Source organism: Camelus ferus, chromosome 1, assembly GCF_009834535.1.
Source record: "Camelus ferus isolate YT-003-E chromosome 1, BCGSAC_Cfer_1.0, whole genome shotgun sequence".
NCBI classification, from domain to species: Eukaryota; Metazoa; Chordata; class Mammalia; order Artiodactyla; family Camelidae; genus Camelus; species Camelus ferus.
Window position 1 is genome coordinate 75790838 of NC_045696.1, and position 16311 is coordinate 75807148.

The window sequence follows — 16311 nt, forward strand, 5'->3', positions numbered from 1 at the left end:
CAAGATTTTACAAATGTATACACGCCTGGAAATACACCCATTCAACTTTGTGGAGTAGTGAAAAGAGCTGTGGATAACACGGAAAACAAACTGTGTACCTGTTCTGGCTCTGCCCCTTCCTGGATTTGTGATTTGGGGCAAATTACTCCTCTGTGTCTTCATTATCCTCATACGTAACCCCTCATATGAGGGGTTTAGATTTGCAGAACATGTGGTTCTTTCTCAGCTTAAGACTGTAAGTCTCTCTTCCAGGCAAAATCAAGTATCTGGGCTCACATTATATGGCAATGCACCTATGAGAGTCAATTCACCATGTATTTGTTATCTACTACATTTAGGTATTAGAAATATAAAAACAAACAAGAAAACAACCTTATCTTAAGAATGTCACAGACTAATGAAGAAGACATTTCCATAATTAGTTACAAACTAATAGGATAATTGGAATAATTTAGTTTTATACCGGGCACTCTGAAAACAAAAATAAGGGAGAAACTCAATGTGTCTGGGGTTTTAGATGTTTCTTAGAAGAGGGAATACGTGAACTGAGTCCGAGAAGAGGTGATGAGTTTTCTGGACAAAGACAATGGTAGAAGTTTGTGAATAGAATTATTAGTGGAATGAAACTACAGCAAAGCAAAAATATTCAAGAATCATTTGTATTTAGAAACTCACAAGCACTTAAAGGCTCAGCAGGTGTGTGGTGACATGGTGGTTCCGGAGATTAGGGAATCAGAAAGTGTCAACTCACGAAGGACCTTCATAAAGGGTTTAGACTTCATCATATAGACCAGTTGCTTCCAAGATTTCTGGATATGTTGTCCATGAGTAAAATTCTTAAGCATGCCATTACATTTTTAAAAATTAAAAAATATTTTCAAGAATTCAGTATGGCGCTAGACATGAATATATGGAAATCAATTATCTTCAAAAATAGCAATCTATTAGAAGACATGGTGGAAAAAAAACTATTTAAATATCAAAATAGTAACAAAAACTATATAAGAATAGTCTGAACAAGAAATGTGCAAGATCTGTTTAGAGAAATCATTCTAAAATACTACTGAGGGCTCAAAAGAACTGGATGAGTGGAAAGGTGTACCTTGTTTTTGAATAAAAAAGGTTCAACATAGTTCCCTTAAGTTAACCATTCCTCAATGAAAATGTCAATAAGGCTTTTATTTTTTTATATGGTATTTTATTGTTGTAAGAACACAGCATGAGATCTACTCTCTTAATAAACCTTTAAGTGTACAATACAGTATTGCTGACTGTAGGTACAGTGTTGTACAACAGATCTCTAGAGTTTATTCTTTTGCTTAACAGAAACTTTGTGTTAATTAGTAATCCTCATTTCCCCCTCCCTCAGCCCCTGGAACCACTGTTCCACTCTTGAATGGTATGAATATGACTATTTTAGATACTTCATATAAGTGGAATCATAAACTATTTGTCTTTCTGTGATTGGCTTATTTCAGTTAGCATAATGTTCACCCATGTTGTTACATATTGAGAATTTCCTTCTTTTTTAAGGCTGAAAAAATATTTTATTGTATGTACATGCCACATTTCATCCATTCATCTATTGATGGACATTTATGTTGGCTCCACATTTTGGCTATTAACATGAAGTGATAATATCTCAAGATCCTAATTTAATTCTTTCGGATAATACCCAGAAATGAGATTGCTCATTTTATATGGTATTATATGGTAACATTATATGGTAATGTTACTAAGTCCAAACTCGTTCTGTTCTCCACACAACAGACCAATAAATCGGGAGATGAGGTGTTGGGGCAAGGAATAGGGACTTTATTCAGAAAGCTGGCAGACCGAGAGGATGGAAGACTAATGTCTTGGAGAACCATCCTGCTCCAGTCAGAATACAGGCTCCTTTTATACAAAAAAACAGGTGAGGGGACGTTGTTTGTTGTTGCAAACTTCTTGCTCTAGAAATTCTTTGTTTTTGTAGCCGTCCATGTGGGTCAGGCCATGGTGTCCCTGTAAATCTCCAACAAAACAAAGGTTATTCTCTATTTTGCAACTTGCCATCTCTACATAAGTGCAGAAGTGCTAACATCCTTAAAGGTCAGAGCCCTGAGAATAGGCTCTCCTGTATATTCCAGGCTAAAGGCAACATTGTTTAACAAAAGGTGCAGAGCTAGCAAGACTAAGCCTAGAAAGCAGGGCACAATGGTTAAAACTAAAGGAATAGATCCAATATGGAGTCAGATTTGTTCTCCTCTATTACAGTAATTCTATTTTTTAATTATCTAAGGAACCCCCATACTGTTTTTCATAGCAGCTGCACCATCTTGCATTTCTACCAAAGTATACAAGAGTTCCGATTTTTCTGCATCCTTATCAGCATTTGTTATCTTTTTTTTTTTTTTAACATAATAGCCATCCTGTCAGGTGTGAGATGATAGCTCATTGTGGTTTTAATTTACATTTCCCTGATGATTAGTGACATTGAGCATTTTTTTCTATATACTGATTAACTATAAGTATTTGGAGAAATGTCTACTCAAGTTTTAGCTCATTTTTAAATCAGGTTATTAGGTTTGGGTTTTTCTTTTTTTTTTTTTTTTTTTTTGCTATTGAGTTGTAGGAGTTCCTTAAATAATTTAGAGATTAATTTCTTATCATGTATATGGTTTGCAAATATTTTCTCCTATTCTGTATTTTGTCTTTTCACTCTGTTGACTGTTTCCTTTGCTGTGCAGAAACTTTTTAGCTTGATGTGGTACCACTTGTTTATTTTTGCTTTTGTTGCCTGGAGTTTCTGTGTCATAGTCATTAAATCAATGCTAAGCCCAATGTTATGTGATTATACCACATAATATTAACAGAATAAACAATAAAAAAATCACATGATCATCCTAATAGATGTAGAAAAAAGCATTTGACAAAATTTAACACTCTTTCATGATAAAAACTCTCAACAATCCAGGAAGAGAAAACAAGTGCTTCAGCATAATAAAGCCCATATATGAAAAGCCCACAGTTAACATCAGACTCAATGACAAAAAATTGGGAGTTTTTCTGTAAGCTTAGGAAGAAGGGATGGATGCCCACTTGTATTCAACATAGTACTGGAAGTCCTAGCCAGAGCAATTAGACAGGAAACTTTGTTAAAAGGCTCCAAATTGGAAAGGAAGAAACAAAATTTTCCCTCTTTGTAGGCAATGCAATCTTATATATAGAAAGCCCTAAAGACTCTGTAAGAAAACTGTTAAAAACTAATAAACAAATACAGTAAAGTTGCAAGATACAAAATCAATATATGAAAATCTATCACTTTTCTATATATTAACAGCAAACTATCTTAAAAAGAAAATTAGGAGAAAAACTGCATTTACAATAGCACCAAAAAGATAAATTACTTAAAAATAAACAACTATGGAAACACTGAAAAGTACAAAACATTGATAAAATAAATCAAAGAAGACATAAACAATTGGAAAGCTGTCCTGAGTTCATCGTTTGGAATATTTAATATAGTTAAAATGTCCATACCACCCAAAGCAATCTATAAATTCAATGCATTCCCCATCAAAATCCTAATGGCATTTTTACAGAAATAGAAAATGTGTTTCTAAAGCTATGTGAAACCACAAAGTACAATGAATAGCTCAAAGAATCCTGAAAAAGAAGAATAAAGCTGGAGGTATCACATTTCCTTATTTCAAAATATATTACAAAGGTACAGTAATAAAAGCAGTATGATCCTGGCATAAAGACAGACATACAGACCAATGGAACTGAATAGAGAGCCAGAAATAAATACATGCGTATGTGGTTAACTGATCTTTGATAAGAGTACCAATAATACAAAATGGGGAAAAGACAGTTTCTTCAACAAATGGTGTTGGAAACCTGGAAATCTACATGCAGAAGAGTGAAACTGGACCCTATTTTACACCATACACAAAAAGCAACTCAAAATGGATTATGGATTAATGACTTAAATGGAAGATCTAAAACTCTAAAACACCTAGAAAAAAATAGGAAAAAAAGCTTAACAACATTGGTTATTGAAAATTTCAAGCATATTATATAGATTTTAAGTAATATTGTAGCAGTCAGGGTTCTCTAGAGAGACAGAACAAAAAGGATATGCACATATGAGAGAGAGAGATTTAAAGGAATTGACTCATATGACTGCAGAACCTGTCAAGTCCAAACTGCAGGAAAGACTGGCAGGCTAGATACTCTGCCAAGATCTGATGTTGCAGCAGTCTGCTGCCAGAATTCTCTCTCCTTCGGGAGAGGTCAGTTTTTTTCTTAAAGCTTTCAGCTGATTGGATGAAGACTACCCACATTACAGAGGGTAATCCGCTTTACTGTAAATCTACTGATTTAGATGTTAATTTTATCCAAAAAAATAGTATCTTCTCAGTGACATCTAGACATATTTGATCAAATATCTGGGTACCATGGCCTAGCCAAGGAGACACAGAAAATTAACAGTCACTCATGTGTACTACTTTACCACTATATCATGCACATTATAAAACATATACCTTCTAAACTTATACAAAAATAATTGTTAAACAGAATAAAATTCAAAAAAAGAAAAAGAAAAGGAATATTTTCTTCTTAGCTCCCAGTGAATACTTCTATGTTCCATAAAATGTGTGCAACCACAGGAGAAAGGAGAGCCATTACCAGAAAGAGTAACAGAATTAGATACTCTGTCTTATAGCAGAGTGGACAAAGGAATGAAGTCAGGTGATATCTGAGGCAGGGATTCCAGTCAAGAAGAAATACTATGGCAGAATAAAGAAGTTTGGTGTCTGACCCAAGGTTGTGGCAGTGGTGATAACATAATTGAGCATTTGAAGGTAGAGTCAATAGGAAGACTGGTCATGGATGGAGGGTGAACATAGTGAGGAATCTTCGGTGACTGCCAGGTCTTGGACCCTTGAGTGGATGGATTGTGGGTCTGACTGAACCCAGTAAACCTGGTTTACTGGGTTCAGTTCTGAGCATGTTGAATTTGAGTACCTTTGTTCATCCATGTAGGGCTACCCTCTTGGCATTGATAAAGGCTTTGAATGCAAGTTCCAGATTAAACATGGGAAATACATAGTAACTGCAGTGACAGTAGAAAAAGGGTAATATTTGAGTCATAGGAAACACCAGCATTTAAAATTATATTGAATTAAAAAAAAAAAACTGGCTACCATTTATTCAAAGCTAATCATGTGTAAGGCACTGTGCTAAATGCTTTGCATATATTAACTTACTAACCTTTAAAACAACCTTGTGAGACAAGAACTGTCATTCCCTTTTCCATACACCAAGAGATTGAAGCTTAGAAAAATTAAGTGACTCACCCAAGGTCAGAGCCAGTCAAAAGAGCTGGAATCCAAACCCAGGTTTAGTCAAACTCCAAGCACCATGTTCTTAATCATGAAGTGGTATTGTCACCTGTTTAAGGAGCAAATTGAAAAAGAAATCAAAAGTGCTACATCTGTCACCAGGCATGCAGAGAGGTTGGGGAGGAAGTGATGGAGGGGCCTCTTCATTTAGCACGATATTTCTTTGTATTCAAACGTTGTGGAGTAGATTCTTTAGAAGCTCAGGCTTTGGAGCCAGGGAAACTTCCATCAAATCTTTCTTTAAGACTCAGTTTCTTGATCTGTAAAACAGAGATAAAAAGTAATGTCATATATTTGTTATTAGAAGTAAATTAAGTCATGTATATACAGTGCCTGTTAAATAAATTATGATAATTTTTGTCATATTTCTTCATGTTGGTCTAACTTTGAAAAAGAAAGCTAATGTCTCTTTAGGGTAGAGCAGAGAATTACCAAGACTGGGAAAAAAAACTGCATTACCTCAAGGAGATTATTCCAAGCAGTTTTATTTATACATTGAAAGTAATCTGTTTATTTAAAAGTGCTTCTTCCAACAAGCCCTTTTGTTTTGTGGTTTTAAAAAGTATATGCATTGGCAATGAACAGCTGAGTAGTCTCTTCAAGCTTGCATAAATTCAAAGCCAGATTTTCACTCTTCAAACTAATTGAAAACAAATTCTGAAAAATCACAAAGGCAAATGGGACTGAAAAATCTGTAAGTATTTAAACAGCCTCTCAAGACCCCTAAGTAATGTTAAAAAGTACCCCCAGAATGAATCAAAACAACATGATTGCTTGAGATTACTGTGTATGTGGATACAGAATCGATCCTGACGGTCTGGATGGGTAACAAGTACTTCTCTTTCATATGTCTGCTGGCTCTGACCCTGGAAGTGCTCAGCTGGGAAGTGGTGTGTCTGTTGTGATGTCTGGGTGGACCACAGCTGGGTAACATCGCCATGCCTGTGCATGAGAAGGAATGATTCTCCTTCTTCCCTCTCACTCCATCTGATGTTTGCTAATGAGGTCCAGAGGTCCGATTTCTGGGGGCCCCACCCTTCTTGTAGAGGAGGGACATTTGGTGCAACGATAAACTGTCAGCACTCAATCTAAATAGACAAAAAGATATTAAATATAAGCAGCTGAACAAAAAAAGCATACAAATTATTGCCAACATCAGAATACCCCTTTTTCAGGATTATTCTGATGGAAGACCACCCCACCCATTAGATTTTTTGCTAAGAAAACTTCCACTTTTGTTAATTAACAAAATATTTATCTACAATAATTAGATGGTTGTCGAATGCACAACGTTTTGTTAAGTAATGAATTATCTTTTCTTAACTATGGTGAAATTAATGTCCTTTTAAACATTGGCTAAATCTGTATTTTTTTGTTTAAATACAATGAAGCAATTCAATAACGTATTATAAGATTTCATCTAGTGAGGATAAAAGCTAATGCTGTCTAGAAAGCATGGCTTAAAATTTCTCAAAGCTGCGTGTACCATCCTGCCTAAATTATGCAGGCAGCGCTTATAAACTATTACGGCCTTTAGATCTTTAGACTGGAAACATTTTCAGATTTAGAAAAAGCTTCCTTGTTTGATTTGAACTTTTCAGTTTAAAATAATTAGGGGGGAATGGGAACATAATCCTCTCACTAATGTGTTTTTTCCTCAGTGAGGGCTGGGGAATTTAGCATAATGATGCAATCTGGAAAAAATAATAAAAGAAAGAAAAGGAAAGAAGTTTTTTCCCTTTTCACTTTATTCCTAATAATGAAATTGCAAAATACAGAACTTAATGTTAGAGTCATCTTTTATTGGAATATGTCAACTTCCCCAGAGACAATGCATTACCACAAGTAACTATTTGAAACAAATCTTCTCTATAATATGGGAAGATGTTCCTTTGCAAGGCATCCTCTTCAGCAGGTCCACAGCAGCCATCACTCACCTTGCCTCCATCCGGGTAAACAAACAAAACAAAAGAGCTATTCCTCATTAAAGGTTATTAATAATGAAGAATAGCTCTTTTGTTTGTTTTGTTTGTGTATATATGTGTATGACTGGGACATTATGCTGTACCCAAGAAATGGACACATTGTAACTGACTATATATACTTCAATTTTAAAAAAAAGAGCTATTCCTCTATGACTGGTATTTTACTTGTTATCTGTTTCATAGCTTTGCAGTTCTGAAAGAAAATAAGCTTTGCGAGAAAAACTCCACCTTGGACTTTGTATTAAATGTTCGTTCCTGAGCTAATCTTTGTTAGTTGTTTCTTTAAAACCACAAGGCAGTCTTGAAATCATTTAAAGTGTTATTAATTTAGCTGCTGTAAGAGGACAGATTTTTAGCTCGCTCATACATAGATCTCTTAAGACTAAAAATGTGCACATATCATAGCTTTGCTCCCCCAGCTATCGCTGTCCTTATTTCCATGAAGCAAGATATGCTACAGCAAAATGACTGACAACCAAATGAACTGCCGTTAGATAGTCCATTATTTGGGCTAACGTAGATTTTAGCTGGTCATATGGCTTTGTGAATAGCTGATGTAAATATTTCCAAATAAAATTCTTTTCAGAATATAGGTTTTGGTCTTGTATTTTAACCACTATCAAACAAGCATGAATTCATTACAGATTTGTAGAGTCAAATGTGGTTAATATTCCTCCACTAAATGAAAATCAGTTTGAAAATGTAGGGAGAGCCATAATTAAGCTTAACTCAGTTAATGTACTTCCCAAATATAATAGATAGTTATATATACCTTTACCCTTAGTTTCAACACAGCAGTTTAGAGTGAAAATGGAGCAAAAAGCTATTTCATTAGTCCACTGCATCCTGAATGCATTTCAGGTCATTATTTTTATGAATAGAAAATGTGAAGGTCATTTCACCTTGTAAGGACAATCAACAATGGCTCTAAGTTCAAAGCTATGGGGATATCTGTGGATCTAAGTTTTGCTCAGGGAAGTTCTAGCTAGGAAAGAGAGGAGATAAAACAAATGGGCCTTCTTCATTTAAATTCCCGACTGAGTAAATACTACCACATTACCAGCTCTGAATAATTAACTTCCCATCCATTGTGCCAAAAATGATGCACTGTGTTTGAAATGCATCTTTTCAATAAATACTCCTTGAAAGAAACCACCACAGAAATCATGACAGCTGTCATTGCACTAAACTTTTACTTACTCACATCATTTTCTGAAAACCATCATTAGAATCAAATTAAAATAAAGCTGAGGTTTTCTGAATAAAACTGTCAAAGAAGATAGAAGTTTTTACTTTGACAGTAAAGCAAATGATTTTTTCCACTCTGTTGAGGTTGCATAATAGTGCAGTATATCTGAATGACTTATGGTCCATTAATGACAGATTAACAGCTGGAGGAGGGGAGATCTTTCCAAGAATAGTTTTCAAATGAATGAAACTTCAGGCCCATAGGCAATGGGAAATGCAAAGTGTGGGGACCTGGGGGAAGATGTGGGTGGAGGAGTCTTACAAGATCTGACTTTCGTAATTCATTAAAATCACTGAAAATGACAAGAGTGTGATCTGAAATAAATTTTCCATATTCACAGAGGAAGAGGTCAATCCGAAGTCCTTGAAGATGACTGCAGGGGGTAGAGAACCAATGAGAGTATATCTGAGCAGCATATCTGAAAGGAGATAAAATTTAGTGAAGGATTCTACCTACATAGTTTTGCTCACCAGCCCTCCTGTGATATAATGAAACATCAAACAGTCTAAGAAACCAGACCAAGGTGGGGAGGGGCATGGGCGTGCCACAGGAGTGTTAATCCTAGCAAAGTACTTTACGTATAAAAATGATTTATTTAGAAAGACTAGTCCCACAATCTGGAATGAGAAATTACACTGTATATATACGTATATATTCAGTAAAATTACGTAAAATAAATTCTAAAAAATAAAACTGACAACTTTCTTTTCTTTTTTTAAGTTGACTTTTTGTGGAGCCCAACTTTAATTTTTTATAACAAAAGTAATTCATGCTTTTATAGCTGTTACAGAAAACCGGTAAAACAAATGAAGAAAGTAAGTCACTTCCCAGTAATAGCCACATTTAAATTTTAGTGCATTTCCTTCCATCACATAATGTGTTTATTCATAATGTATTTTTTTTTCAATAAAAGGAAATTATGTTGAATGTACATCACATGAGGTCATAAGCAGAGGAGCCATTTAGCCCTGACCTAGAAGTCAGTGATCTATTTTGAGGTACATGCAGCTGCCTTTGCAATCTGTTGTGGCTACTAGACCAAAGCATATTTATCTTTGTACCTGGCCAGCACTGGATTTATGTGCTCAGTGCTCATTAAAGATATTATCAGTAACTGTGATAGTAGCATATATTTTAAGTGCTTATATACGTGACTCAACAGCCTAAAGCAAATGAAGAAATTGTATCTAACCTCAGGATCTGAAAGTCCAACAACACTGTCTTCATCTAGCTTCTGAGGCTTTCTGGGGTTTCAGCTTGCCTCAATGATAAGCTTTACTCTTCAAAAAGAAACACCACCACCATCAAAGCTAACCTTCTTAAAAGGAATTAGGCCACCCTGTAATGAAAAAAATGTAATGTGTTAGACTAATTATAATGGTAGCAGAAATACTGCAAAAATGATTAAAATAGTTTTCATCTGACTTAAGTATTTTTCATTAAAAGTGATTGTTTCTATTATAAAAAGCTCTTACACATTTGCATTGCTCTAATTCAGAATAAATAATAAGTCATAGAATATGTCTTTCCAGAAAGAAGGTTGGAAATAATTTTTTATGAAATTTTAGGCTTTATGATATTACTTAATGTAAGTACTTTGGCATAATACCTGTCTCACTTAAATCAAGTCTTCGAGGAATAAAGAGGCCCCTCTTTATTCTCTTGAGTTTTGGTGTGTTAATTTAAATGTTTACTATGGTTTGTTATTATAATATATATTATGGTAATAATCTCTAGTTCCACAGCCCTAGCACAACAATTTTTTCATTATACTTTCCTGTCCATTTAAAATGCAACACTTATATAATGTTTTGGTTATAGAGAAACATTTATCTATGGATTTCATTTTCTAAATTTTACATTAGATGGTACAAGTTAACACTTCAAAAATAATAATTTTAATGGATAAATAAGACTGCATAAGGTAGAAGCATCATAATTTACTTAATCATTCCCCTTTTTTGAAACACTTAGCTTGTTTTAATGTTTAAAATGTTTGTATTTTATTAATAAACTTTTGCCCAATCTCAGATTTTTAGCTTGCTTTTTTTTTTTGGCTGGTTAATATGTGACTTTAGTAAGCCATATTGTTGTTTTTTATATTTAATAATTTTTCTTAATATACATAAAGACTTCCCCCCAGTCTTCATTTCTTATACCTGAAGAGATTTTTAGTTAAATCTATTATTTTTCTACATTTTTGTCTTTATCAGTAATTCTTATTTTTCACAAATTATGTTTCCAGGTTCCATCCTCCATAATTGTCTTTTTGTCTTGCACTTTAGTGTGTTCTGTTGTTTTTAATCATTTTGTTTTATATCATATTTCTAATAACTACTAAATTCAACAGTGATCATCATTCAATTGTTGTTTTCATTATTGCTTGATATTGTTTAATGTTTGTCTTATTAGTTAGGATAGACTAATTTATGCTGCGGTAGCCAACACCAAAATTCCAGTTGCTGAAAATAATAAAATTTATTTCTTGCCCACTGCGCATGACTATCCTGGGTTGTCAGTGGCATCTTGCTCTTTGTAGCTACACAGGACTCAGAGCGACAAATCTCCAAACACAGTCAGTTCTGTGCTAGGGGAAGATATGAGTTTTCCCAGGCCTGTCATTGTCACTTAAATGGTGGAGCCCCAAATAATGCATCTTCTGAGCAGAATTCATGGACCCAACTAGCTATATGCCTCCACCCAAGTAGAAGGAGTGGAAACGCAGTCCTACAGAGTACACAGAAAGTGGAGAACTGAAAATACCTGGCAAACAGTGCTAGCCTAGCCTTTGCCACAATTCTCATTGCATTTTTTTTTTATTGCCACAAGATAACCTCTGTTTTCTAAAATTTTTCATTTCATATAAAAAAGATATTTTAGGGTAGAGTTTTGCCTACAATTACCTTGATTCTTTTGACTTTTTATTTTGTGTTTGAAAGTGTCTTTTTGTTTGTTTTTGTTGTGGATCGCTTTATACTTTCTGTTCCTTCATACTTCCATGTGATTAATTTGCTAATCTTTCCAAAGCAGACCAGATGGAGAATTGCTTTAAAGCATCATCCTAGCAATCTGACTGTTTTCTGGCTGAGTGAGTTTCTTTGATCTCAAGCTGGAAATTAGGCTTTTTTTCTCTCCGCGGCTCTTCATATCCCAAAAGTGTATTTAATAACTGGGCATCAGAGTGAGTTTTGATGAAGAGTACGGTGTCGAGAAGATTTTTCTCCAACCCAAGCAGCTCATTGTACAGACATGTCCTTCCTGGACTTAGAGTTAAGAAGAGGCTCACACGGAGGGTTTATTCCTATCTGAATACGAGGGCTGTGTTGACAGAAAGATGTGCTTAACTCAGAGACTGGAAGTGAATTCAACTGAGTGTCTCAGATGATGGCAAAGAGAATTATATGAATTCTGAATTAAAGATGGGTGCAAATTGTAATTACTTTCCATCACTGAGGTAGGCTGTAGGAATTCCTTTTAATATTTATAAAATGTGTATGTGTTAACGATTACTTTTATTTGAACAATGCAAATGATTTCTTAATATTTAGAGAGCGTTTTCTTCTTACTCAAATCAAATACGTAGCTGAAGTTTTAATTATTTTTACTTTAAGTGGCTTGAATGTTAATCACACCTTGTCATTAGAAAGGGATTAAGATTTAGTGTTAAAAATTTGGTTTATGAGCCATATAAACCTGGGTTCAAATCTTGACTCCATTACTAACTAGTTGTGTGACCTTGGGTAAGTAATTTAAGTAACTTTAGTGATTCTCAAACCTTAATTCTTTGTTTTGTTTTGTTTTTTTCTCTCATCTGGAAGAAGTGATGATAATAGCACCTAACTCTATTAGGTTAGGATTGTTTGGAGAGTTAATTTGAAAACATTAAACATAGTTCTATCCATTAGTAGGCCTTAAGAAAATGGCCAGTTTTGAGTTCAGAAGAAGGAAATGGCATGAACAAAAATAAGATGGGAAAACACAGCATGTGTTCCAGGTTGACTGGCATTTTGAGTACATGAGGGTAGGGTGGTTGTACCCTGCGGTACAGGTTGTTCACTTCACAAAAATGGCAGACCAAGTGGGACAAGTGAGACTGAAAGCCAGGCCATATTCTGCTTGTACAGCCTGCTCCCCGCCCAGAAATGCATTTTTCTTCACTTAATAGTGATACTAGGGGTGACCCTGAGTAAGTAGGCATCAAATAAGAAATTTGACTAAAAAGTGCGTCTGTGACCCTAATCCTAAACAGGGAGGTGCAGAGTGTAGCAAGGGCACTCACCATTATATACGCCTGGATCCTCTCCTTTCTTTAAGTAAAGGGCTTCTGAGCCATTTTCATCTGTTGGCTTTTAAAAACTCACAACAAAAAGAGGTATTTGTCTGTCCCCTTGACAACAGGCCTTGACATTTCAACCATTTTTACTTCTTCCCTCCACTAAAGTTCCAATCTTTCTTCTGAGCCATCATTACAATAATTTACAGGAGGTGGGGTACCTCCCAGCTCTTCACTTTGCTGTCAGTTGTGCTGTATTTGCTTTTCTTGCCGGGACTGCCTCGGAGATTGAACGGGATTTTGTATGATTTGATCTTAATGGTTTAGCTGAGACTTGTTGGTAGGATGACCAGCTGCCTCAAATTACAGCCTCTCTCCTTTCCCACCGAGTTCATCACCAAAATGGGGTGGGGGAAAGAGAAAGAAAAAGCCATGAGGGGGAGGAATAGAATTGTATAACAAGATGCCAAAATCTGCCTCTAAGCAGCTTCCTAGGCTCTCTGGTCTACACACGTTTTCAGTACTTCTTCCGCCTGCTGCCCTTCAAGGCTACTGGTTTCTCAAGAGGAAAGCCCCTTAAACTTGTGCATTTCCTCTATGACACGCAGCACATAGACGGGGCTGCCAGAGGAGGCTTGGTAGCTGCAGGAAGAATGGAACATCTACTCGGTCTTTCCTCTTCTAGTCCTCTTCTTTCCAGTTCTGATTTCTTTTTTAACTGGGGAGATGGGAAGAAGAAGAGTTTGTATTAGGCAATAAAGGATTTTAATAAGAATCCATTTCATTGATTCATAAAATAAAACTAGGATTATCTCATCTGTCTTCATATAATGATTACAATTTATTCAATTTTGAATATGTTCCAGGTGCTTTACATGTATTATCTTTAATCCTTATAACAACACTGTAAGGTAGCTATTTTTATCTCTGTTTTATAGATAAGAAAACTTTAGTGAGAAAAGTTAATTAACTTATTCAAACATACAGAGCTAATAAGGACTAGGGTTAGGATAAATCCCAGTGCTACCTCACCCATAACCCATGTTCTTTTTCTTTCTTTGTGTGTCTAAAATTATTTTTTTAATAATACAACGTAACACACGCATATGTTCTCACCGGGTACAATTCACAGAATAAACAGCATTTTTATATTAAATGTAGAAATCCCTTTGGCACCACTTCCCTCACTCAAATATCCAATCCTAATAACTCTCCCAGTGGGGACCAGTTTGCAGAATTGTATCAGTACATTTCCAAATATGTATGTGTATATGTATATGTATATGTATATGTATATGTATGTATATGTATATGTATATACATCTGTATCTGATGATGTATTATTCTAAAAATCATCTTTCAATATCAATATATTCAGACCTATACCTTTTTATAGTTGTTGAATATTTAAATTTATATCTGCCATCTCATCCGGTTTTATTTTTATCCAGTTTCTTGCTAAATGTAGTTATTCTGAATCCTTGTTTTTTGTATAAGTACACTTAGACTAAGAAGAATATTTTGAGTAATTTCAAAGAACTCTGATTTTTTTTCACAGTATTTAATCTTTATTTTATGAATAAACATAAATTTATAGGAAATTTTCCTTCTCTTTGCTACATTAATGTGATTATATGGGTGTTGATCTTTCTGTATGGTTGAATATGGTGCTTTTTTTTTTTTTTCTTTACATTGTGGACTTTCCTCAAATGCCTGCTTTTTCTCGGCTGTTTGACATTGTGTCCCATCCCTCATTTTACTTCTACAGTACAATGCTGCAGTTAATTTTACAACTAAAGAAACCAAGAACCAGAGAGAATAAATGACAGCCAAAGGCATGGAGCTATTTATTGCTAGAGCCGGTAATAAATCCCATTTATCTGCTGACCCCTGGGCCAGCACCCTTTCTATTACATAACATGTTATTAATTGGCACTATTATGTAGATGCTTTAGCTTATTTGCAAATCTATACTCTTTTCTCTTCACATTTCATATTCTGCTTCCAGTCACATTTGTTTAGCTGAAAAAGTTTGACATGCTGTGTGTCCTTGGCAGAGAACTCTGAGGAAAGCTCACTTACCCATGTATTTAATTTTGAATAATGTCTCCTAGAAGAATCTAATACTTGAACATGTTCAATAAACCTCAGTTAATAAAAAGTTAGAACATTATGAGTCCTTAGGAAAAAAATCTAACCCAACTCCTTATTTCATAAATTCACTTAACAACACGTATTGTCAATGCACTTCCTAGACTCTCATAAATGCTAATAATACATGTTAGAGTGCATTTTCATATAGCATCTGGGAAACTTAGAGCCAAGAATGACTAATTCACTTAAAGATCTTACATTAATGGTGATGACAGGATTGAAGACCAAGTCTCCTGACTCAAAAGTCCAGTACTAAACACCCAAGTGATTTGCCAGTGTGCTATTCTAGCAAAATACAACTAGCAAAATACAAACAAAATACAACATACAGCTAGCAAAATACAGGCTGGTCCAACCTACCTACAATATGTGCTAAGCTGCATTCATTATCTTCGTGGTTCATACAAAAAGACAGTACTGGTAGTGAAATGTACAAAGCATTTATACTTTTTAACGCTTAAGACTCTTATTTAGTTTGCTTTCAAATTTCTAATCACAGATTAAATAGCAACATTTTGAGATAGTGGCAGTGGGCTTGATTGATTTGCAACTCTCTCTCAGTCTCTTTCTCTCTTTTCCCTCTTACACAAAAATAATTCTCAAGGTCATATTATGTGTTCTGAAAACTAGCATTTGTATTCAAGTTCAGTAAATCATGCTGTCAACATTTTGTGACCGTTCCTGTTGAATCCTGTTGAATGCTTGATGTTGCCTTATAATCCTTAACAGATAATGTGTTTTAACTGGGCTGTTCAAGGATATTATTGTTCTGGATTAAAAGGATAGTATATTTTTAGTACATCACCAGAAACCTTGATGTCCTGATCAGGGGCAGCATTTGCTGATCATGCACCATTCTGAGCACAGAGGAGAAGCCAATGTAATGGAAAGGGCGCTTCTGATAATTTGCCATCAGATACCCTGGGTTTGGATGTCCTACTATTCTTGGCTTTCTCACAGCCTTGGCTTATGAAGCTTAAAAATAGGGCAATAATATCCATTTCCTCTGGGCTGTTTTAAGATTTAATTGACATAATGCATGTTAGAGTACCCTGGCACATACAAGGAGTTTAATAAAGCTAATTTCCCTTCCAGTTTACTTAATGTTTGCTACTTTCAAAACCATTCTTTCCCAATAATGTAATAACTGGCTTTGACAGCAGTAGCAGACCCATACACAGAGCTCATTCTCTCTCCCCCAAGACCAGCTTTCTCCATTAGTATCTGAGCCTGGCAAATCAAAATCCTTCCTAAAATCTT

General features: G+C 35.0%; 1 long non-coding RNA gene across 2 annotated transcripts; it reads right to left on the reverse strand.

Annotated features, from left to right (window-relative positions):
- Window positions 1–4037: 4037 nt before the first annotated feature.
- On the reverse strand, window positions 4038–13571 carry LOC116664981. Of its 2 annotated transcripts, XR_004321556.1 has the most exons (6): window positions 12904–13571; window positions 9817–9963; window positions 8963–9042; window positions 6227–6478; window positions 5850–6047; window positions 4038–5650 (listed from the first exon to the last, which is right to left on the reverse strand). It is a non-coding gene; the product is annotated as an uncharacterized LOC116664981 (long non-coding RNA). The 2 variants fall into 2 exon arrangements; XR_004321555.1 differs by having other exon boundaries at window positions 5850–6478.
- Window positions 13572–16311: the final 2740 nt, after the last annotated feature.